Here is a 22803-nt window from a genome sequence, read left to right as displayed (position 1 = left end):
TTTAGAATGTAGCAGAAATTATTTATGATGTGGATTTATAACTGAGGTTTCAGAAAGTGGTGGGGTGCATTCTCTTTAGTCAACAGATAATGAACATTTGTTACATGCAAAAGCATTGTTAGAGGAGTCAGGAATAAATCCTTTGGGATTTATATTCTAGTAGTGGAGCTGAACTTGTGCACAAATAACTACATCATGACCAATGTATCATAAGAAAAACCAAATGTTACTGAAGTTAAAAGGTAGGAAAAAATATTTGGGGGAAAATCTGGGACTACCCTTAATGGCATGCAAGTGGCATTTCAGTTAGTTTTTGAAGGGATGGATAGGATTCTGGCTGATAGAAATGAATGGAAAGAGAGCATTCCAGTCTGAGGTATTAGCAAAAGCAAAGACTCGGAGTTGAGAAGCCATGGATATGTGGGGAATAGTGAGTTTTTAATTTTTTTTTTTTTTAACTGATCCACAGTAAGAAATACATGTCATATCCTCACCTGATATATGCATGTGTGAATGTTTGTGTGTATGTATAAAACAAAAAGCTTCAATAACCATAACCTTTACATGTTGGATGCACTCGTGTGTTTTCCATTCTATTCTGTTTGGCTAAGAAAAAAAGATGTCTGTCACTCATAAACTAATTTTGTGACTAAATAGTTGATCACAGCTTCTAGTTTGGAACACGGAGTTCATGAATAGGACATAATATGATAAAAGGTAGGAAGAGTCAGTGGGGTTGAGTAGAAAATGAATGGCCTTGAAAGCTAAGCTAAATAGTTTGTATTTGACATGATGTAGTGTTGTGCTGAGGAAGCAAAACAGAAGCTAGGTTTTAGTCTTGGCCCTTCTGTTTACCTGTGCTATGATTATGGAGAGAATTACTTCCTTTCTGAGACTCCGTTTTCCCATCAAGAAATTTTTAATTCTTACACCTTTTGGCAAGGGTTGTGGTGAAGATTTGAGGATGAAAATATATTAGCATAGGATTAAAGTATGTTAATGTATCATTAATGTATAGCTTCTGAACTTTTCTGAGTAGAGAATGGAAGCAAAGACTGTATATTAAATACCTTAACCTGCTGATAGCTATACTTGGCAGGATAAATTGGTGGCAATGTGATGGTAGAGTAAGATTGGGGGAGAGAAACTCAGTTATGAGGCTACTGGAGAAACTTAAGAAGGGCTTGAATTAGTTTGATAGCAGGATTAGAAATGAGGGGGTAGGATGTGATTGGATGGTGAGAGGAGGGGAGGATGACTGGGAATTTAGAGCTGTGGTAAGATTCAAAAGGCAACAGCTGAAACGAATACATGTTAGGGTAGTTCAGTGGGGGTACATTAGAATAGGTAGTTACAGTTTCTTGCATATAGTGGGTCCTCAATTATTTGTTTAATGATTAAATATGTAAATTGGGGAATTTGAATTCCAAGTAGAGACAGTCATGGTGGATAGGTTTGAGAAAGAGGGGTGAGATTGAAGGGTGCTTTTGAAGGACTGCCAGAATTTCAGGGAATATTTTTGTATACTTACTGTGTTCAAGATTCCGTGGTAGGCAATGTGAAGGACCCATGTTTAATATATGATGGAGTTCATTTTCTTCAGGAGTTTGACCAGGGACAGAAATGTCCCTGTCTGTCTATGACTGTCTATGACAGAAGTACTGTGGCTGATTTGACTTTGTGGAGGAGTTGGTGTGCAAATTAGGCCTTGAAGTATAAATATGGTTATAGTAGGCAAGATGGTGAGGATTGGTATTCCAAGAAGAGAGAGTGTGATACGAGTAACAGAAAAGTTCTGGATGTGTTTAGGGGTTCATGGTCTAGATTAGCTAGGGTTCATCTTATGAATGGAGGGAAATAAGGCTGTAAAATAGAAGAAACATCTAAAAATCTAGACTAAACAGGTGTTTTAAAAAGATAAAGTGCTCAAATCCTAAGGTTACAGGTCAATGAATTTTTGTGGGTAGACATTTCCAACACTCCAGAAGACTCCTTCATTTGTCACTCCAAGTTGATGTCTCCTTCAACCAAAAGTAACTACAGTGACCCTTGAACAACATGGGTTTGAACTGTGCAGATCCACTTATAAGTGGAATTTTTTTTGATAATTATGGTACAGTACTGTGTTTTTATGATTTTCGTAATAACCTTTTCTTTAGCTTACTTTATTATAAGAATGCAGTATATATTACATATAATCTACAAAATATGTGTTAATCTACAGTGTGCTATTAGTAAGGCTTCTGGTCAACAGTAGGCTACTGGTAGTTAAGTTTTTGGGAGTCAAAAGTTATACCCAGATTTTCGACCATGGGGTGAGAGGGAGGTTGGATTCCCCAGCCTCTGTGTTGTTCAGGGGTCAGCTGTACTATTCTGATCTTTATTGTAACAGGGTAGTTTTATGTTTTGGAATTTCTTATTAGTGGAATCATACATCCGTGTCTGGTTTCTTATGCTTAACACATGTTTGTGAGATTCATCCATGATGCGTATAGCAGTAGTTTATTCTTTTTCATTGTTCTGTGGGATTCCATTATGAACATATCACAGTGTATTTATTCATTTCATGATTGTTGGACTGTTGGCTAGTTTCTATTTTTTGGAAATCTAAGGACTTTTTTTTTTTTTAAGTTTATTTATATATTTTGAGAAGAGTGAGCACAAGCAGGGGAGGGGCAGAGAGAGGGAGAGAGAATTCCAATCAGGCTCCACAGTGTCAGCGCAAAGTCCTACACAGGGCTTGATCCCACGACCCTGGGATCATGACCTGAGCCGAAATCAAGAGCTGGATGCCCAACTGACTGAGCCACCCAGTCACCCCTGGAAGTCTAAGGACTTTTAATTTGACTCAGTATGCAGTGGGGGAACCATTGATGATTCTTGACTGGGGAAATGAGGTGATTTAAGAATAAAAATATGGTGACCTGTTTTTGTTTTGTTTTTGCAATGAAGAGAGAACCTAGTGATTAGAAGACAAAGTCAGAAGGCTCTGACAAAAGTGTGAAGTGTTGAGAGTCTAAGTTGTGATGGTGTTAGTGGTAATCAAAGAAAAGAGATATACAGAAGAAATACTTTAAAGAAAGAATTGAAGGGTTTGACGGCAAATGGGCTTTTGGGAAACTGGAGGAAAAGAAAAAGAAAAGGGAAACTTTGGGGCTTTTCTTGGGTAACTGAGAATGGTAGTGCCATTAACAAAAATTATTGGATCAGTTAACAGAACTGTTTTGGTGGGGAAGAATAATTACTTTCATTTTAAGATACATGGCCAGTGTGTGAAGCACCAAATGGAATTATGCAAGGGGAATTATTTAGCTAGAGTTAGAAATACTGGATTCAGCTGAGGAAGGAGGTCCAATAGAGATTTGGGAATATGTACCTAGAGTTGATAATTGAAGCTGCTAATTCTGGATTTGGTAGGGTGCTAATGGCATGAAATTTTTGTACTGATAATTGAGGTGTTAATTGAAGCAGTAATTGAAGAATCTAGTTAAAAAAATCATTATATATTCCAGTTCCTAAGGAATAAATTAGATTGTAGCAGAGGGTGATGGTTTAAAGATTATTTTTGGGAGCTGGGGGAAGATATCCATATGAGGAATGAAAATGTAGAAGCAGTATTAAGGGATGAGATCCTGAAGGGAGTGGAGAGAGAATGGTAGAAAGCTCCAGGATAGAACTGGAGAAAATACCCACTATTTGGGCTGAGAAGAGGACCAGTGGTCATTGGAGATAGAAGCAGCAACTGGAGAGACCACAGTAGAATCCTGCAGTACAGTGACATAACCCAGAGGAGGTAGTTCAAGTGTCATTGCCAAAGAGAGGATAAGGACTTGGGTGGTGGGTCATATGATTTGGTACATGGAATTGTTTTTATTTTGGTCTTCAGGAGAGCAGTTCAGAGACCAGAGTGCATGAGGGTAAAGGACTGAGTAGGTTGGGAGAATATGGAAACATTGAATGTAGGAATTGTATTAAGAAGTTTATTTTAAGAAGGAGGAACAGCTCTTTTTCCAAAACTGGAGGCAAGAAGTAGCAGATGGATGAAGATACAGCATTTTAGAAGCTGTAAAGAGGATTTCATTACAGGTGGAGAAGGTGTGATTTGAGGGAATTTTATGGAAGTTATTGAGTATTTGATGGGATTATAGACTTAAATATGAAAATGACTTGGAATTAGTCAATGACATAGAGAGTTGTATTTAGAATAAATCAGTTGTGGAAGATTTCATAGCTTTCTGGTGGTACTTAACACCCAGTGTGTGGGTGTGAAGAAAACAGATGGTGAAGATTGTCTGTCATTAGGGAGGTGCATGGTGAATATAATAGAAGGTCATGATGTTCCAGAGAGGGCAGTATTAAATGGCTGATGGACAGATTTCAATTGTGTGGGGAGACAAGTGAAGCCAAAGGACGTAAAGAGCAGGTGTAGAAGTATAAAATAAAGTCGTGGTTTAAAAAAAAAAAAAAGGGAGGTCTCTGAAGTTACAATCCTTGTGGTACAGCACTTCCAGTTGATGACCTATTTTCATTATATATGTGTGAGTGGCTGAAGTGCAGCTGAAGGTTTTAGGAGTTGAGGAAGGTCAGGGTGTAGAAAGTACTTCAGCATCGTTGTTGAAGTTACTGAGAATAATTGCTGAATGTGGGACAAAGTAGAATTGGTCTTTGGGGAAGGAAGATGGGAGTGTATTCTGGAGCTTGGTAGACGTTGCAAGTGGAATGGTTTAAGTAAGTAGTGTAAACTGCAAAGAGATATTTTAGTGATAGGAGTGGCCCTTGGGAGCAAGAAGCAGTTGGTCTTTTAGCAAGCTGAAGGAGTAGAAGAGTGGATAGTTAAGTCAGGAGAGAAGCAGGTTGTTCAGAAAAAGCCAAGCTTGAGATAAGATGCAGGGGTGGTCACAACAATCCAGGCAAGAGATGATAATACCTGACTTGTGGTGTGGGGATGGAGATAAATAGATTTGTTACATTCACCAGTTCTTTAAATTTCTTTAGAAATAAATTATACTTGCAAAATCGTAGCCATTCATGTGCAAGGGAAAAAAAGGTAAGGTGGAGGTATACTAATATGAAAGGCAAAAGACACAAGGTAGTTTGTTGTCAGTAGAACATGGATAAACTGATAGAAGCTAGTAAATGGGTAGAACAGAAATGAATGAGGAGATTGGGCTTGGCCTGAATCTGAATAAGATGAAAAGGAGAGTAAGTCTGTTGCAGCAGAGAAAATAGGGGGAAAACATAACGCTATCTAGGAAATAATGCCAGGAGCCTGTTCTTTCTTTGTGCATATAAGGACAGTCCTTGCCACCCATGATCTTATAAAGATAATAGTGCATATGTGTAAGTATTTTAAAAAATAGCATAATAATAGAGGTATTGAGATCTTTTGAACTCTACTTGAGTTCCTCAAAACCATATCAGTCTTTGCAGAAACTGTGTGGTGATAATTTGTATAGATAGAGAGGTTCAGGTAAAAACTAGAAAGAATGGGTGGATATTAGGAAGGAGACATCCTAAGCCGTCTAAAATGGCCTCTCTAGTTTTGTTGTTGTTGTTGTTGTTGCTGTTGTTGTTTTGTCTATAGTGACTTTTATCTCCAAATTTCTTATTGTTCTTAGGGTGGCTGCTTTGTTTTCTATATAGATGAGAAAATATCTATATAGAGATGAGCCTCAGAAATATAGTTCTAAATACACTGTCTTGTTTGTAGTTATTTGTCATTTATTGAACATGTCTAAAGGAGCTATATTGCCAACTCCAAAACCAAAATATAGTTTAACATTACTACTTATTTATTTATTATTTATTTTAAGATTTATTTATTTTTGAGAGAGTGAGTGTGCCAACAGGTGGGGGGCATAGAGAGGGAAAGAGAGAGAGAATCCCAAGCAGGCTTCGGGCTGTCTGAGCAGAGCCCGACACAGGGTAGTCCCACAAATCATGACCTGAGCTGAGAAATCAGGAGTTGGATGCTTAACTGAATGAACCACCAGGTTCCCCTTTTGATTTTTTTTTTTTTTAATCTCAGTGCTTGAAACCTTCATCATCTTCCATTGGTGATACTTAAGACCTAGACCAGGCCTCTAATGCTTTGGCTTTGCTCTCAAACTTTTGCTTTGTCCAGTTCTGCAGTTGTATTCATTTTTGTCAGTCTTTGTTGTCTGTCAATTTTTCCTTTGTATTATCAAAGGCTTGACTCTCAGGTGCTTACCTGACTGTGGTTTTTGAGATTCTCTCTCAGTGCCTTGCTGTGGTCCTGGAAGCTGACATTTTAAACTATTACCAGTCCAGTGCTGGTATCCTTCAGACCCTTTGTATTTGCATTACATTCCTTACATGATTAATTCACATGGCCATCCTCTGAACAAAGAATACTTTCTGATCTTCCCTGTTTAGAGCAGGGTTTTTGATGTTACTCCATGTTTCAGAGAGAGCATATTTAGTGGCAGTGAAAAGAATATGACAAGACATAAAATAGGTATTATTGGTGTTTGACCCAGGTGCAGCTTTGCTTCAGGATTACTTCCAGAATGCAGCCCCAGGTCATTCATTACGTTTCCCACCCTCCTTCTACATTTAGTCAGTCACCAAACTTAATAATGAAGGACCTGTGGAGACCCAGAGCTTTGAAAAGGCCTAACAGGGTTCAGGGAGGTCATTTTGCCCATCTCACTTTTCTGCTGTAAGCTGCCTGATTTGGTCTAGAGTTGTTTCCAGGACATACCTCAGACATAGCTAGGCCTTGGCAAGTGGGTGGTGTGGGTTAGACTGATTGATGGTGGACATCTTAAGGACGGTGTTGGGCATTATTGTAGTGGAAACAGAGAATGTTTAATGGTAATTATATTAATTTAACAGCTAAGTGACTTCACAAGATAGGGGTTGGATACCTGAAAATCTTGGTTGGCTTAAGGAGTTTTCCTTTTAAATTTGAGACAAGCTCATTTATAATGGCTAGAATGAAATACATACTTGATGTTTTGCAGGGTCCCATATATGTGTGTTTGTCAACATGTACACATTTAATGACATACTGTGTTAATTTGAATAGGCTCTATAATTAGAGTCTTTAGGGAAATGGGCATGGTAGTCTTGAGTTATGAGTGATTCCAGTGAATCAGTAGAGAATATTTGGAAAGATCATTGTCAAATTATTGGGAGTGTGCTTGGGAAATGAATTTTTTAGTGACTGCGGTGGCCATTCTGGAATAGGTTCACAAAATTTGAGGGCAATTTGGGGCAAATTTGTGTGTTAAGTTGGAGAGAGTTAGTTTGGAGGAAATGAGGGAACACAAAATGCAGTTTTGAGAAAGTTAGGGGAGTTGATTTGGTGGGAGCTGATCAAAATTGTAAGTTAGCTGTGGAGAGGTTTTGAATAGGTAAGTGGGAGATGTAATTTATGAGGAAGCTTGATATTAGAAAAGTAAATTCAAGAGTAAAATTGGAGAGATGGTTTAGGGGAGGTGATTTTTTGAGGGGAATACAGCTCTTAGGTTAAAAACAGGAAGGCAAGGGACAACTGCATCGAGTAAAGGTGTGGAGAAACAGTACGTGGAGGGGTTAAGGAAGAGGTTACTGAAAGATTTCTCATCGTGAGGAGTGCTTTGTTGGATATTACTTTTGAATAGTGGTTCGGTAACGTAGGGGGCATAAACGTCCCTCGGTCTGTAGGGGTGGGGACAGTTAGGCGGAAGAGTTACCTTTCTTGAGAAGCCGGGGCAGTCGGGAACCCGGGCCCGGATCCGACCCCCGCACTGGCGGGGTTTTGTCTGCGCTCGGCCGGGGGGCGGACGCAGCGGAGGCGAGGGGCTGCGCCGTGCTGGGCCCAAGAGCCGCCACGGCAGAGCACAGCCGGGAGGGCCACCGGCGCGGCGCTCCGCACAACCGGGCCTCTCCCAGGGCGCTTCAGTAAGTGAGCAGGCCGCGCGGGCTGTGCGGTGGGGGCCGGGAGGAGGAGCTTTCTGGAGCGCCCCCAGCGGACCTCCGCACGCGGCTCGCAAGGCTTCCTTTTGTTGTGTGTGTACGTGTGAGTGTGCGCGCGCGTGCGTGAGTGCGCCCGTGTGCAGGGAGGCGGCGGAGGAGCGCCGAGAAGCCGGGGCTTTGCCTGCCGGGGTGCCTCGGCGGGCGACGGGGCCTCCCAGACGCCCGTCTTCCGGGTCGGGCCCGCGGCGCAGCGAGATGGCGAACTTTGTGAGTGGCTTCTTGGCGGCCAACAAGTGTCTGCCTGTCAGCGGGGACCGCCGAATGCTAATTGACAGCCCCCCCCCTCCCCCTTTTCTCTCCTGCTTTTTTCAAATTTTCTGTTGGACTGGGTTGTGTTTACCGTCTTACGGTGTGCCGTAAGGTCAGATGGGTAATTTGGTCTGCTAGACGAATAGTTTTTTACTCGATATCAAGAACAGAAATGTACGCCGGGATACGTATATTGGTTGCGCTAGTAAAACCTGCATGTTTAGTGGTAAGAACCGTGCTAAGGCCTCTCCGTAATGAGGCTATGGGGTAAACTTTTGCTCTCCAGACTTTGTGAAGCACTTTTTACAGTGCCAGGAAAGAACTCTGCGTACAAGACTAAAAGCTAGATAAAGTTAGGAAATGCAAAAGTTAAAGCCCTTCCCAAGAGCTTGAATTAAAAACAGCTTTTTGTTTTGTTTTACATAATTATGATCTTGTAGTTCGTAGAGTTTTGCAAAATTGGGCATGGTGTGATCTAAAAAAAGAGCATTTCTTATTTTTATAGGGGGCAATGGTAAAGGCACCACACAGTTTTGAAATTTCAACTATGTTAAATGTTGCTATAAATAAAATCCTATTCAGATTTTTAGATTTAATATATCTAAAAATACGTTTGCAGTTGTCCTTTGGGTGCAGGAGGAAGTCCTGGGTTTCACGGTGCTTGTTTCTGGGCAGATTTTCAGTATTGTCAGCATGATACGGACGTAGAACCTTAACCTGAGTGAATAATTTGCTTGAGATTACCAGTCTGTTTTGCAACTGGGAATAGACTCTGGGTCTCCTATTCCCAGTCTGGTGACCTATCCAAGAATAGACTAAGGAAACTGGGTATTTTTCTGTTTGGTGGAAAATATGGCTGAGTTGATTTTGTAGTGAGTTTTAAAGGGCCAAAAAGTGAATGGGTGAACATTTATATTTTCTGTTGTAACATTTAAACGAAGTTTCTCCACATGCCTTTGGTCTTTCTTTGAATATATAAGGAACTTTAGGATATTCTTCAGTGTTACTTTTCATGGCATTTGTAGCACACTTAACACTTGATTAAAATAGATCGATGCTTATTGTAATTAACTGTGGGTAGTTGTGTTTTTCATGTGGATATTCTCCCTGGTTAGAGAATAGCAGGTAACTTGAGAATGTTTAGCCTTCTCACAAATGCTGGGGAGAATAGGCATTATGTTAACTTCATTAATCTCCGACTTAAAAACTTGGCTATTATTGAAGATACTTGAAAAGGTACGGATGGGGATACTTGTGGATTTTCTCCTCCTCAGCTTTATATACTCTTATTCTCACTACTATTATTACATTAGCTATACATAACGATATTTGATTATTAACATGTGTTTCGGTAGGCCTCACAGAAAAGAGTACCTTTTCTGTTTCTTTTCCTTTTTTTTTTTTTGAAAGAGTACCATTTCTTTTCATAGTATATGAGTTGCAATTGAACTTTTTTATTTTGTTCATTCCTAACCTGTCTTAGGCCTTTAAATCACAAAAACATTCTTTCTTCCTCCCATCTCCAAAAAACCCTGGACATTTATTAATGTAATGCAATAATTCTCCACCAGAAGTGATTTTGGCAATGTCTGGAGACATTTTTGGTTGCCATGCTGGGGGATTCTGTTGGTATCTAGTGGGTAGATGCTAAACATCCTACAGTGCACATGATAGCCCTACAACAAAGAATTATCCAGTGCAAAATGTCAGTAGTGTTGATGTTGAGAACCCTTGACCTCATATATTGAAAATAACATTCTCCCAAATTAAATATTACAAAAGTTATTTATAATGTAATTGACATGTCTGTGCCATATTGTTAGGAATCTTTTTCCAGAGTTGTCATTAGAATGATCATGGGTCAAAGGTTATGAAGTATACTTTAGGTCATCAATATATGTGATTTTGGAGCTGCAAAATTAACAAGTTTATTAAGGCTTTTTGTAGGTAGATAATGGAGTTTCAGAGGGATTGTGACTTCCAAGTTCTCACAGAGAACAGAGTTCAGGTCTCTTCTTTGTATTATAATTTAATTTACTTAGTTAAAATTAATTTTGATTATTACTGAGGGAAACAGTATTGATAATTTTTGCTTGATATACAAATACATTTAAATAATTGAATTAAGAAATAATTGCATTGTGAGAATCTCAGTATTTAGTGAATTACTGATAACTTTTTCAGATTCACATGAGTTTGTTGAATTCATCAGCATGGTTTGTAATGGTTGTAAACTTTTCAGCATGTGCTTTTTAAAAAAGTGTTTGAAAAATTGAAAAAGACCACATATACTTTTAAAACAAAAACATATTTAAAGTTAATTATGATACTTTAGGCAACATTGCAAATGCAAACCCAATTGGAGTTGTTCAGACATCTGTGGGTGTCTTGAACTTAGACATCTGTTTTGCAGAATTGTGTGAAGATCACCATAATGGTGAATTACTGTGCTAGCTGTAAATCGATTCTAGCAAGATCCTTTTGGTTTAATTTTAGAAAAAGATATTGGAACTTTCAGGTGAACTGTAATTGGGTGAAATATAAATTGAGTATTTAGATGAAAAAAATTTTTTTTGAGAGAGGGCACAAGTGAGTGAGGGGCACAGAGGTGGGGGGCGCAGAGAGAGAGAAGTGGGGCTCACTCAGTGCGGGGCACGAGCTCACCCAGGCGCCTAAGATGAAGTATTTTCAAATTAAGCAGTGTATTATTGTCGGAGGAAGAAGTATCAATGGGGTTCTTTTTATGTTTAAATTTTTTTTTCAGTAGAGGGGTGCCTGGGTGGCTCAGTCGGTTAAGTGTCTGACTGCCCTCAGGTCATGATCTCAGGGTTTGTGATTTCAAGCCCTGCGTGGGGCTCTGTACTGACAGGGGAGTCTGCCTGGGATTCACTTTCTCTCTCCCTCTCTCTCTGCCCCCTCTCCCCCCACTCTCTCAAAGTAAATAAATAAATAAACTCAAAAAAATTTTTTTTCGATAGTGTACTTTTTTGTAAATGAGTAAAACAAATGAAGACAAAGGATCGTATAAGCAAAGATTTCTTTAAATGGTTTAAGTAAAAAATTTATAGAAGAAATTTACAGTGCATATTAGCAAAAAACTCAACTGGAAAAGCTGCTGTTAATATTTTGATATATGGTCTTCTTATAATTTCATTAACTTTTTATTTTGGAAAAACTTAAATGGGTAAAAAATTGAATTGTACAATGAACCTCCATATACCTATGACCTAGCTTCAATAGTTAGCAATTAATGGCCATTCTTGTTTCATCTATACCTCTACCTCATTTCTCCCCTTTCATATTTTTAAAGAAACTTTATTTTGAAATAATTATAGACTCACAGGAAGTTGCAAAATTAGTACAGAGTCCTGTATATCCTTTGCCCAGCTTTTCCCAGTGGTGACAAATCGTATAAAGCTCTAGTAACATCAAAACCAGGAAATTGACATTGGTTCATTATTCTTAACTGAACTGCCGGAAATACTTACTTTGCACCATTAAAAAAAAATTTTTTTTTAATGTTTATTTATTTTTGACAGAGAGAGCATGAGTGGGGGAGGGGCAGAGAGAGAGGGAGACATAGCATCTGAAGCAGGTTCCAGGCTCTGAGCCGTCAGCACAGAGCCCGACTCAGGGCTCGGACTCAGGAACAGTGAGATCATGACCTGAGCCGAAGTCGAACGCTCAACCGACTGAGCCACTCATGCGCCCCTGCACCATTTTTTTTTAAACCTGAATTCATTTGTGTGTGTGTGTGTGTGTGTGTGTGTATGTGTGTATGGTTCTTTGCAATTTTCTCCCATACATAGTAAGTTTGTATAACTACTACCACAGTGAAGGTACAGAGCTGTTCCATCATCACAAAGAAAACCCCTCTTGCTAGGCCTTTGTATTTGCATTCCACCTCAAAACCCCTCCCTGTCTCTTGGCAATCTTATTTTCCATCCCTGTAGTTTTGTCATTTTAAGAATAATGTATTAATAACATACTTTTTTGTTTTTTTTTTATTTTTATTTTTTTATAAATTTTTTTTTCCAACATTTATTTATTTTTGGGACAGAGAGAGACAGAGCACGAACGGGGCAGGGGCAGAGAGAGAGGGAGACACAGAACGGGAAGCAGGCTCCAGGCTCTGAGCCACCAGCCCAGAGCCCGACGCGGGGCCCGAACTCACAGACCGCGAGACCGCGACCTGGCTGAAGTCGGACGCCCAACCGACTGCGCCACCCAGGCGCCCCAATAACATACTTTTTTGAATCAAAATTCATGTGTTGAACTTTGGGTATATTCAGTATTTTGCTATTAAGAAATAAAGTGGTTATGAGGGGCGCCTGGGTGGCTCAGTCGGTTAAATGTCTGAATTCAGCTCAGGTCATGATCTCACAGTTTGTGAGTTTGAGCCCCATGTCGGGCTCTGTGCTGACAGCTCAGAGCCTGGAGCCTTCTTCGGATTCTGCGTCTCCCTCTCTCTCTGCCTCTCCCCTGCTCATGTTCTGTCTCTCTCTCTCTGTCAAAAATAAGTAAACATTAAAAAAAATTAAAAAAAAAAGTGGTTATGAAAATTCATGTATAGCAATTTGTGTACAGTTGTCTGAGATAAATGCCCAAGAGTGAGCTTTTTAGGTTGTATGGCAAGGGCAAGTTTAGTTGTTGTTGTTGTTGTTGTTTTTATGTTTACTTCTGAAAGAGAGAGAGAGAGAGAGAGAGAGAGAGAGAGAGAGAGCAGGAGAGAGGAAGAGCAGGCTGATGCCTGCTCCGAGATGATGACCTGAGTCCAATTCGGATGCTTAACTGATTGAGCCACCCAGGCGCCCTGGGCAAGTTTAGTTTTATAAGAAAATTCCAAACTGTTTTTCCAGAGTGACTGTACCATTTTATGAGAGATCTACTTGTTCTAAATGCTTGGCAACATTTGTTACTATTTTTTATTTTAGCTGTTGTAATAAGTATATAGTGATATTTTATTGTAGTCTTAATTTGCATTTCCTTATTGACTAATGATATTGAACATCTTTATATGTATTTATTGGCTGTTTATGCCTTTTGCTTATTTTCTAATCTGAATATATGTGTATTTTTACTGTTAAGTTTTGAGAGTTCTTTATATAGTCCAGATAAGAATTCATCAGAAACATTGTTTGCAAACATTTTCTCACTCCACGGCTTATCTTTTCATTTTCTTCACAAGTTCTTTCACAGGGGAGATGTTTTCAGTTTTAATGAAGTCTGTTTCTTTTACGAATCATGCTTTGGTGCCAAATCCAGGAACCTTTTTCTTTAGTCCTGAAGGATGTCTCTGATAGTTCTGTAGTTTTATGTTTACGTTAAACTCATGATCCATTTAGTTTTTATATAAAGTTGTGAGGTTTAGGTCAAGACTTTTTTTTTTTTAATTTTTTTAATGTTTATTTATTTTGGGGAGACAGCACAAGCGGGGGAGGGGCAGAATGAGAGGGAGACACAGAATCTGAAGCAGGCTGCAGGCTCTGAGCTGTCAGCACAGAGCTGAATGCGGGGCTCGAACCCATGAAGCGCAGGATCATGACCTGGGCTGAAGTCGGATGCTTAACCGGCTGAGCTACCCAGGCACCCCTAGGACAAGACATTTTTTTTTTGCGGATGGATGGATGTCCAGTTGTTCCGGTACTATTTGTTGGAAAGACTATCTTTCCTCCATTGAATTGTATTATCTGTTGGGCATATTTGTGTTAGTCTAGTTAATTTTGGGTTCTTTGTTGCATTGATATAGGTGTCTATCCCTTTTGTCAGTCCACACTGTCTTGATTAATGTAACTGTATAAAAGTATTAAGATCAAGTAGATGATTCCTTCCACTTTGTCAAGATTGTTTTAGCTTTTGTAGTCTCTTTGCCTTTTTGTATATGTTTTAGAAGAATCTTGTTGATGTATACCAAAAAGTATTGCTGGGATTTTGATAGGAATTGAATAAATTTGTAATTAAATTTGGGAGAATTCCTTTATTATACGGAGATTTTCAATCCATGACTACAAATGTCTCATCATTTTTTTTTTTTTTTAATTTTTTTTTTTTTTCAACGTTTATTTTATTTTTGGGACAGAGAGAGAGCATGAACGGGGGAGGGGCAGAGAGAGAGAGGGAGACACAGAATCGGAAACAGGCTCCAGGCTCTGAGCCATCAGCCCAGAGCCCGACGCGGGGCTCGAACTCACAGACCACGAGATCGTGACCTGGCTGAAGTCGGACGCTTAACCGACTGCGCCATCCAGGCACCCCAAATGTCTCATCATTAATTTAGATCTTCCGTATTTTTTTTTTAAAAAATTTTTTTTTTTCAACGTTTATTTATTTTTGGGACAGAGAGAGACAGAGCATGAACGGGGGAGGGGCAGAGAGAGAGGGAGACACAGAATTGGAAACAGGCTCCAGGCTCTGAGCCATCAGCCCAGAGCCCGACGCGGGGCTCGAACTCACAGACCACGAGATCGTGACCTGGCTGAAGTCGGACGCTTAACCGACTGCGCCACCCAGGCGCCCCAATCTTCCATATTTTTTGAAGCAAATTCTAGGCATATAGTTTTCCTTAAACAGCTTTATTGAGATATAACTTTATGTACCATATAATTTATTCATTGAAAGTGTATATAATTCAGTTGTTTTTAGTGTATTCAAACAGTTGTGCAGCCATTACCATAATCAATTTTAGAACATTTCCATCGCCCTAAAAAGAAACTCTGCCCATTAACAAACAGTCGTCTTTCCCCCTTTGTCCTGGTCCCTGGCAACAACTAATTTATTTTCTGTCTATGGATTTATCTATTCTGAACATTTCAGATTAATGGAATCATACAATAGGTGATCTTTTATGTTTTGCTTGTTTCATGTAGCATAATGTTACACGATGTAGCATGTGTCAGGAGTTCATTCTGTTTATTGCTGAATAGTATTCTGTTGTATAGATATACCACATTTTTTAAATCCATCAGTTGACTGACATTTGGGTTGCTTCCACTTTTTAGCTATTATGAATAATAGATAATAATTGCTATGTACATTCATGTGCAAGTTTTTATGTGAATATTTGTTTTCACTTCTCTTGGGTATATACCTAGGAGTGGACTTGCTGAGTCATATTCAAGAAATCATTGCCAGGGCTAGTGTTATGAACTCTTCCCCCTTGTATTTTCTTTTAGGAGTTTTATAGTTTTAGACCCCATGCTCAAGTCTTTAATCCATTTTGAATTGATTTTTTGTGTATAGTATAAGGGTCCAATTTCATTCCTTTTGCATGTGGATATCCAGTTTTCCCAAAACCATTTGTTGAACAGGCTATCCTTTCCCCATTGTGTATTCTTGGTACCCTTGTTGAAGATCAGTCATCTGTGAACATGTGGGTTTATTTCAGGGCTCTGTTTTCTTCTGTTGGTCTGTATGTCTGTCTTTATGCTAATACTATTACTTTTTAGTTATTGTAGCTTTGTATTATGTTTTGAAATTAGGAAATGTGAGACCTCCAGCTTTGTTCTTTAAGATGTTTTGTCTATTTGGGGTTCTTTGTGTTTCCATATGAATTTTAGGATTTTTCTCCCCTACTTCTGTAAAATTGCTATTGGGATTTTGGTAGGGATTGCACTGTATCTGTAGATGTAGATCACTTTGGGTAGTATGGACATTTTAATAATCCATGGACATGGGATGTCTTTCTATTTATTTGTGTTTTAATTTTTTTCATCAGTGTTTTGTGTTTTTCAGTTTACAAGTCTTTTGCCTCCTTGGGTTAAGTTTTTCTAAGTACTTTATTCTAAGTAAAGTAATGTTACTATTATAAGTGACATTACTTTCTTAATTTCATATTTTGTTCACTGCTAGTATACCATTGAGTTTTGTATATTCTTGTACTGTACAACCTTGCTGAACTTATTTATTCTTGTAGTTTTTTAGTGTATTCTTTATGGTTTTATGTATATCGGATGCCATCTGTAAATAGGGGTACAGTTTACTGCTTCCTTTCCAATGTGAATGCTTTTTAATTTTCTTGCCTAATTTTCCTTGTTAGAACATCTAGTACAGTGTCGAATCAAAGTAGTGAGAGTAGACCTCTTTGTCTTGTTTCCGGTCATAGGGGGAAAGCATTCAGTATTTCATCATTAAGTATAACATTAGAATTTTTGTAGATGGCCTTTATCAGGTGGAGGAGAGTCTCTTCTGTGCCTAATTTCTTGAATGTTTTTGTTATTTAAGGATGTTGGATTTTGTCACATGCTTTTCTGCATCTGCTGAGATGATCTACAAAAAATAAAGGTTTTGTCCTCTATTCTGTTGGTAGGGTGTATTTACTTGATTTTCAGATCTTAAACCAATTTTGCATTTCTGAGATAAATCTACTTGGTTATTGTGCATATTCATTTTTCTGTGTTAGTGAATTCGGTCTGCTAGTATTTGTTGAGGATTTTAATGTCTATAATCAGAGATAATGGCTTGTCATTTTCTTTTTTAAAATTTAATGTTTATTTTGAGAGAGAGAGCACACATGCACAAGTTGGGGAGGGGCAGAGAGAGGGAAAAGAGAGGATCCCAAGCTGTCAGTGCAGAGCCCTACATGGGGCTCGATCCCATGAACCGTGAGATAGTGACTGAGCTACCCAGGCGCCCTGCCATTTTCTTTTCTTGTGACATCTTTATTTTGTTTTGGTATCAGTGATACTGATCTTATAAGATAAATTAAGAAATGTGCCTTCATCTATTTTTTGGGAGGAGTTTGTGAACAACTGGAATTTAATTCTTTATTAAATTTTTTTGGTAGAACTTCCCAGTGAAGCTGAGCTTGGAGTCTTCTTTTTGGGAGCTTTTAAATTAAGAATTCATTTTTCTTAAATGGTTATAGAACTATTTAGATTATTTCACCTTGGTTTAGTTTAGGTAGTGTAATTCTGAGAAATTGAGAAATTTCTTCAAAGTGATAAACTTCAGAATGTAAAGTTGTTTTGTAGTATTTTCCTTACTATATTTTAGTTGGTGCAAGTTCTGTAGTGATATCCACTTTTGAATCATTACATTAGTGATTTGTGTCTTCTCTGTTTTTTATTTGTTAGTCCTATTAAATACTTCTAAAATTTTTGCTTCACAGATTTTTTCTATTTTCCAGTTTTCAATTTCATTAATTTCTGTTCTATATTGTTTCCTTCCTACTGCTTGCTTTAGGTTTATATATATTTTGCTTTTTTTTTTTTTTTTTTAAGTTTCTTGTGGTAGGCAATTAGGGTTTTGATTTGAGATCAAATCAAATCATTTATTTTTATTTATTTATTTATTTATTTATTTATTTACTATGTATTTATTTTTTTTTTTTGAGAGGGAGGGACAGAGGAAGAGGGACAAAGACAACCTCAAGCAAGCTCCACAAGGGTCATGAGATCATGACCTGAGCTGAAATTGAGTCAGACACTCAACCAACTGAGCCACCCAGGGACCCCTGAGATCTTTCTTCATTTCTATTGTAAGCATTTAGTGCTATAGATTTCCTTTTAATTACTGCTTTAGCTGCATCTCACAAATTTTGGCATGTTGTGTTTTTATTTTCATTCATTTTTATGTGTCTGTATTTTAAAGTTTTCTTTGAAATTTCCACCTTGACCCATGCACTTTTTAGAATTGTGTTGTTTTTTCCTGATGTTTCTAGGTTTTGTTTTTTCTTTTAATTTTTTATTTTTGAGAGAGAGACCGTGTGAGTGGGGGAGGAGCAGAGAGAGAGGGAGACACAGAATCCAAAGCAGGCTGCAGGCTCTGAACTGTTGGCACAGAGCCCGACGCAGGGCTCGAACCCACTAACCGTGAGATCATGACCCGAGCCAAAGTCAGACGCTCAACCTACTGAGCCCTCAGGCGACCCTGTTGTCTTTCTGTTACTGATTTCTAGTTTAGGTCCATTATGGTGAGAGAATGCACTCTATTATTTTAATTCTTATAAATTTGTTGAGGTTTGTTTTGTGGCTCTGGATATGATCTGCCTTGGTGAATGTTCCATGGGTGCTTGAAAAGAAATGTGTGTTCTGCTGTCATTGGGTGGAGTATTTCATATACAGTTGACCTTCGAACCACATGGGTTTTGAATTGTGCTGGTCTACTTATATTTGGATTTTTTACAGTACAGGACTGTAAATGTGTTTTCCTTATTTTCTCAGTAACATTTTCTTTTATCTAACTTTAAGAATACAGTATATAATGTAATATACAAAATGTATGTTAATGGATTGTTTTTTATCTATAAAGTTTCTGGTCAGTAGTAGGCTTAGGAATTAAGTTTTTGGGGAGTCAGAAGTCATACATGGATTTTGTGTGAGGGAGTTGTTCAGGGTTCATCTGTATATCAATTCAATTCTGTTGGTTAAATGTGTTATTAATATAACCACTCTGCTTTTCTTAAAAAAAAAAAAAAAAGTATTGCTATAGCTTTAGCATTCTTTTCAACGTATGGTACCACATTTCTTGTTAGCAACATACGGGGCCATTTAAAAAAATTTGCTCTGCCAGTCTGTCTTTGATTGGTTTATTTAGACTATCTGCATTTGAGGTAATTAATGATCTGTCAGTCCTTATAGCTGCTATTTTATTATTTTTTGCTTATTTTCTCTGGCTTTTGGTTTTTGCTTCTCTTTTCTTGCCCTCCTGCAGATTATTGGAACATTTTTTAGGATTCCATCTTTTATAATTTGTAGAAGGTCTATTTATAATGTTTTGGAGTCTGTCTTGCTGTAGTTTTTGCGGTGGTTGTAGTTATTACAGTAGGCATATGTGATTTATAACAGTCTAGTATCCACATTTTATAGTTTCAACTCAAGTGTGTAAATTTCACTTCTGTTCTACCCTTTACCTTTCCAACTTTTATTTATTTATTATTATTATTTTTTAGTGTTTGTTTTTGAGAGAGAGAGAGAAGTGGGTGCTCAAGTCGGGGAGAAGCAGAGAGAGGGAGACAGATTCTGAAGCAGGCTCCAGGCTCTGAGTTGTCAGCACAGAGCCTGACACTGGGCTCCAGCCCACAAACCATGAGATCATGACCTGAGCCCAAGTTGGGTGCTTAACCGAGTGAGCCACCCAGGTGCCCCCTACCTTCTCAACTTTTAAACATAATTGTCTTGGGTATGAAATAGTGTCGTAATTTTTGCTTTCAGTCATCAAGTATGATTTATAAAGCTAATGATGGAAAAGATAATCTGTTGTGTATACCCATATTTCTTTTCTTCCTGTTGTTTGAAACATTTTCTTCAGCCAGTCTTTATGACACATTCTTTTAGTTTTTCTTCTTTTGGGAATGCTTTTTAAAAATGGCCCCTTTGTTCCTTGCTGTGGTCTGAATGTATTTCCCTAAAATTCATATGTTGAAATCCTATTAGGAGTTGGGGCCTTTGGAAGGTGATTAGGTATGAGGGAGGAGCCCTCATGAATGGGATCGGTACTGTTGTAAAAGAAGCCAGAAGAGCTCCCTTGGCCATTTCTGTCTTGTGAGGATACAGAAAGGAGTCTTTTACCTGGAAGTGAGCCCTCACCAAACCATATTGACATCCTGATCTTGGACTTCTAGCCTCCAGAACTGTGAGAAATAAATTTCTGTTGTTTATAAGGCACCCATTTTGTAGTATTTTGTTGCAGCAGTTAAAATGGATTAATTGTTAAATGGATATCTCAAAATTCCTGAAGAATAGTTTCACTGGATACAGAATTCTTGGTTGTCAGTTCTTTGTTTTTCTAGTATTCAAAAAGTGTTGTCCCACTTCTTGGCCTCTGTGGTTTTAGATGAGAAATCTGGGGTCATTTAAAGTTTCCATTATAAGTAATACGGTTGTTTCTGGTGCCTTCAAAGTTTCTTCTTTGGTTTTAATTTTGAACATTTAATTACTATGTGCCTTGGTGTAAATTTGTTTGTGTTTATTCTGTCTTGGGTTTGCTCAGTTTTTTGGATCCGTAAGTTTGTATTTGCCACATTTGAATTCAGCCACTGTTTCTTCAAATACTGTTTCAGCCCCTCTCCTTTCTGGGACTGCAGTGATAAGAATGTTGGATCCTTATGTTATTGGCCTGTAGTTCTCCAAGACTGTTAATTTTTTTTTCCCTGTTTTCTCTCTTGTTCAGATTGGGTGAGTTCTGTTTTTCTGTACTGACCTTCAGTGATTCTCTTCCCTATCATCTCTGTGTTTGTATTGAGTTTATGCAGTGAGTTCAAAATTTTTCTATTATTTTTTAGTTCTATAATTTTCTTTTGCTTTTATTTTTTAATAAATTCTGTGTCTTTGCTGAGATTTTCCATTTTCTCACTTGTTTTGGGAAAATTCTTAATGGCTGAAACATTTTTATTATTGTGTTTTAAATAAAAGATAATTTGTCAAATAATTCCAGTGTCTGATGCATCTCTGCATTGGCCTTAGTTGATTATCTTTTCTTAATCATGACTTCTTGAGTCCTTTCTATTTTATCTTTTAGTTAGGAAGTTCTGAGCCCTATTTATATTTTTCATTTTAGTGGACAGTCCGCCTATTTAGGTTTAGAATACAGATCTTGGCCCCCTTTTGTAGGCTGTGTTTCCAATGGCAGTTTTAATTTTCAGAGCCTTTGTGGTCACCTTAATTGATCTGATGCTGCTGGGTTGCCACTAGTCCTTGCTGGTGGTGACTGACGGAGCAAAAGGGTTTTCCCTATGTGGGGCTTCTTGTTATATCTAGATGAGAGATGATTTTGGTAGATCCTCCTATTATTCCTCCCGTGTCATTCTTCCCTGTCCCCCTGTCTCTGGGTGAGAGAGGAGAGTCTTAGCCCAAACTAGCTAGCGGCTTGTTGTGGTTGGGTCCCTCAGTTTGCCTACTTGTCTCTGTATCTCTAGGTGGAAAACAGGAGTCTCATGCCAAATGGGTAAGGAAGAATTTTTTACCTCGGTTTTGTTGTTGGTTGGGCTTCCAGTTAATCTTCCTTTTATGTTGCAGAGGGACTCCAGTGTAATTTGGGGGGAGGAATGTGACTGCCTGGTCTGCCTTCTGTTGCTAAGTTGGTGGTCAGGAAATGGCAGTCTGGGTTGCCTTTTTCTGTTGGGTGTGGGGACTAAAAACACCCTGCTGTTCTTTTGTTTCTCCATACTTGTAGTCCCAAACTGGTTCATTGCCTTACTATTTGCAGAGTTTACCTCTGGTTGTCTTTTGTGTTATTTCCATGGTTTATAATTGTGCTTAATGAGGAGGGGCAGGGGAACACAGCTCTGTGCCATCTTACCTAGACTGGAAATTCAAGTTCCTTAATTTTTGTCAACCATCATGATCTCCAGACAGTAGGTTATATCAGCTTTGAAAATAATAGCATACGGATATGTGCTTTGTGAGGTTTTAAGCACTATATAAATGTTTGCTTCAGTTACAAATCAGAATATCAGACACCTAAGTTTTGGGGAAGTCAATCATAACCAGTTCAAGAGGGTGGCAGGACTAGGCATCTGTCACATGAACAGAATCTTGTTATGTAGTTAATTAAAAATGAGGTTTTAAATTGAGTGCTTTCTTCAAGGATGTGTTTAATTATTTACACTTAAGATGTTTAGTAATTCCAGTGATACATTATAGTATTTTAATATTAACAAATATTTTTCAAAACAATACTGAAAATCTTGTGTTATGCAGCCAATGTAATCTGTTTCTAATTTATAGATTGAAATGGGCAGATAAAATGTCCTGCTTTTACATTTCCTGGTTTTCTAATTGAGGATAAATTGACCCAAATAAGAAAATGTCCATTCTATGTTAGTAGAAGCTTGTGTTTCTAAATGACGAGTTAACTTGCTACATCAACTTCTCCTATTTAGAAAAACAATCTCACAGACATATTTCATGAATTGTTCAAACTTAATATATTTACTGCATTTATCGGGAGAAATCACTGGAGTTCTTTGCAGCCTCTTTTTGAGGTATTCTCTTGAGCGACTCTGATGGCAAATCTCAATTTCCTAATCAGATTAAAAACCATTTGTTTTATTTGTGGGCACACCTCTACATTGTGTCTAGTGCTTAGTGTAATTCCATGCATGCATTCTAGACAGAGGAGAGAAGAGTGATTGACTCTTTTATTGAATAAGATGAAAATTGTCAAAAGATGAACTGACTTTAGTGGACCATTTATAAGTTATTAAGTGAGCGTTTTAAGTTATATTTCATATGAGAAGTAATAATTCTAGTTTTGTCTATGATTTGTAATAATATTTTAATAAGATGTTTTTGTTCACTTTGACACTTTAAAAAAATCAAATGTAAATGTTAAGTTTTTTTTAATGTTTACTTTTGAGAGAGAGTGCAGACGGGTGGGGGGGGGGAGGGGTAGAGAGAAGGGTGACAGAGGATCCAAAGTGGGCTCTGCCTCACAGCAGTGAGCCTGATGTGGAGCTCAAACCCACCAACCACGTGATCATGACCTGACCTGAAGTCGGATGCTCAATCAACTGAGCCACCCAGTGTCCCTAAACTTTAATTTTTAATTGGGTATTAAAATTTTTTAGGATTTCTTTAGTTATTAGAGTGGGATAATTTTTATGTTACAAAAAGCAGATGAATTTAATTTTCT

The 22803-nt window shown here is 38.1% G+C and overlaps 1 protein-coding gene across 7 annotated transcripts in view; it reads left to right on the top strand.

Moving 5' to 3' along the window:
- The window catches only part of ZNF148 (zinc finger protein 148), a 130290-nt gene that overhangs the window by 6454 nt on the left and 101033 nt on the right, over positions 1-22803 (top strand). The window contains exon 1 of one of the 7 annotated variants that reach the window (XM_045502363.1): positions 8109-8190. The exons of the other annotated variants lie outside the window; for them this stretch is intronic. The gene's annotated coding sequence lies outside the window, so the exon portion shown is untranslated. Of the gene's footprint in view, positions 1-8108; positions 8191-22803 lie in introns of those variants that run through there. 7 annotated transcript variants of the gene reach the window in all.

The sequence above is a fragment of the Leopardus geoffroyi genome, chromosome C2, assembly GCF_018350155.1.
Source record: "Leopardus geoffroyi isolate Oge1 chromosome C2, O.geoffroyi_Oge1_pat1.0, whole genome shotgun sequence".
Lineage (NCBI taxonomy): Eukaryota > Metazoa > Chordata > Mammalia > Carnivora > Felidae > Leopardus > Leopardus geoffroyi.
Note: the sequence above shows the minus strand (reverse complement) of the source record. Positions and strands in the feature narration are given on the sequence as shown.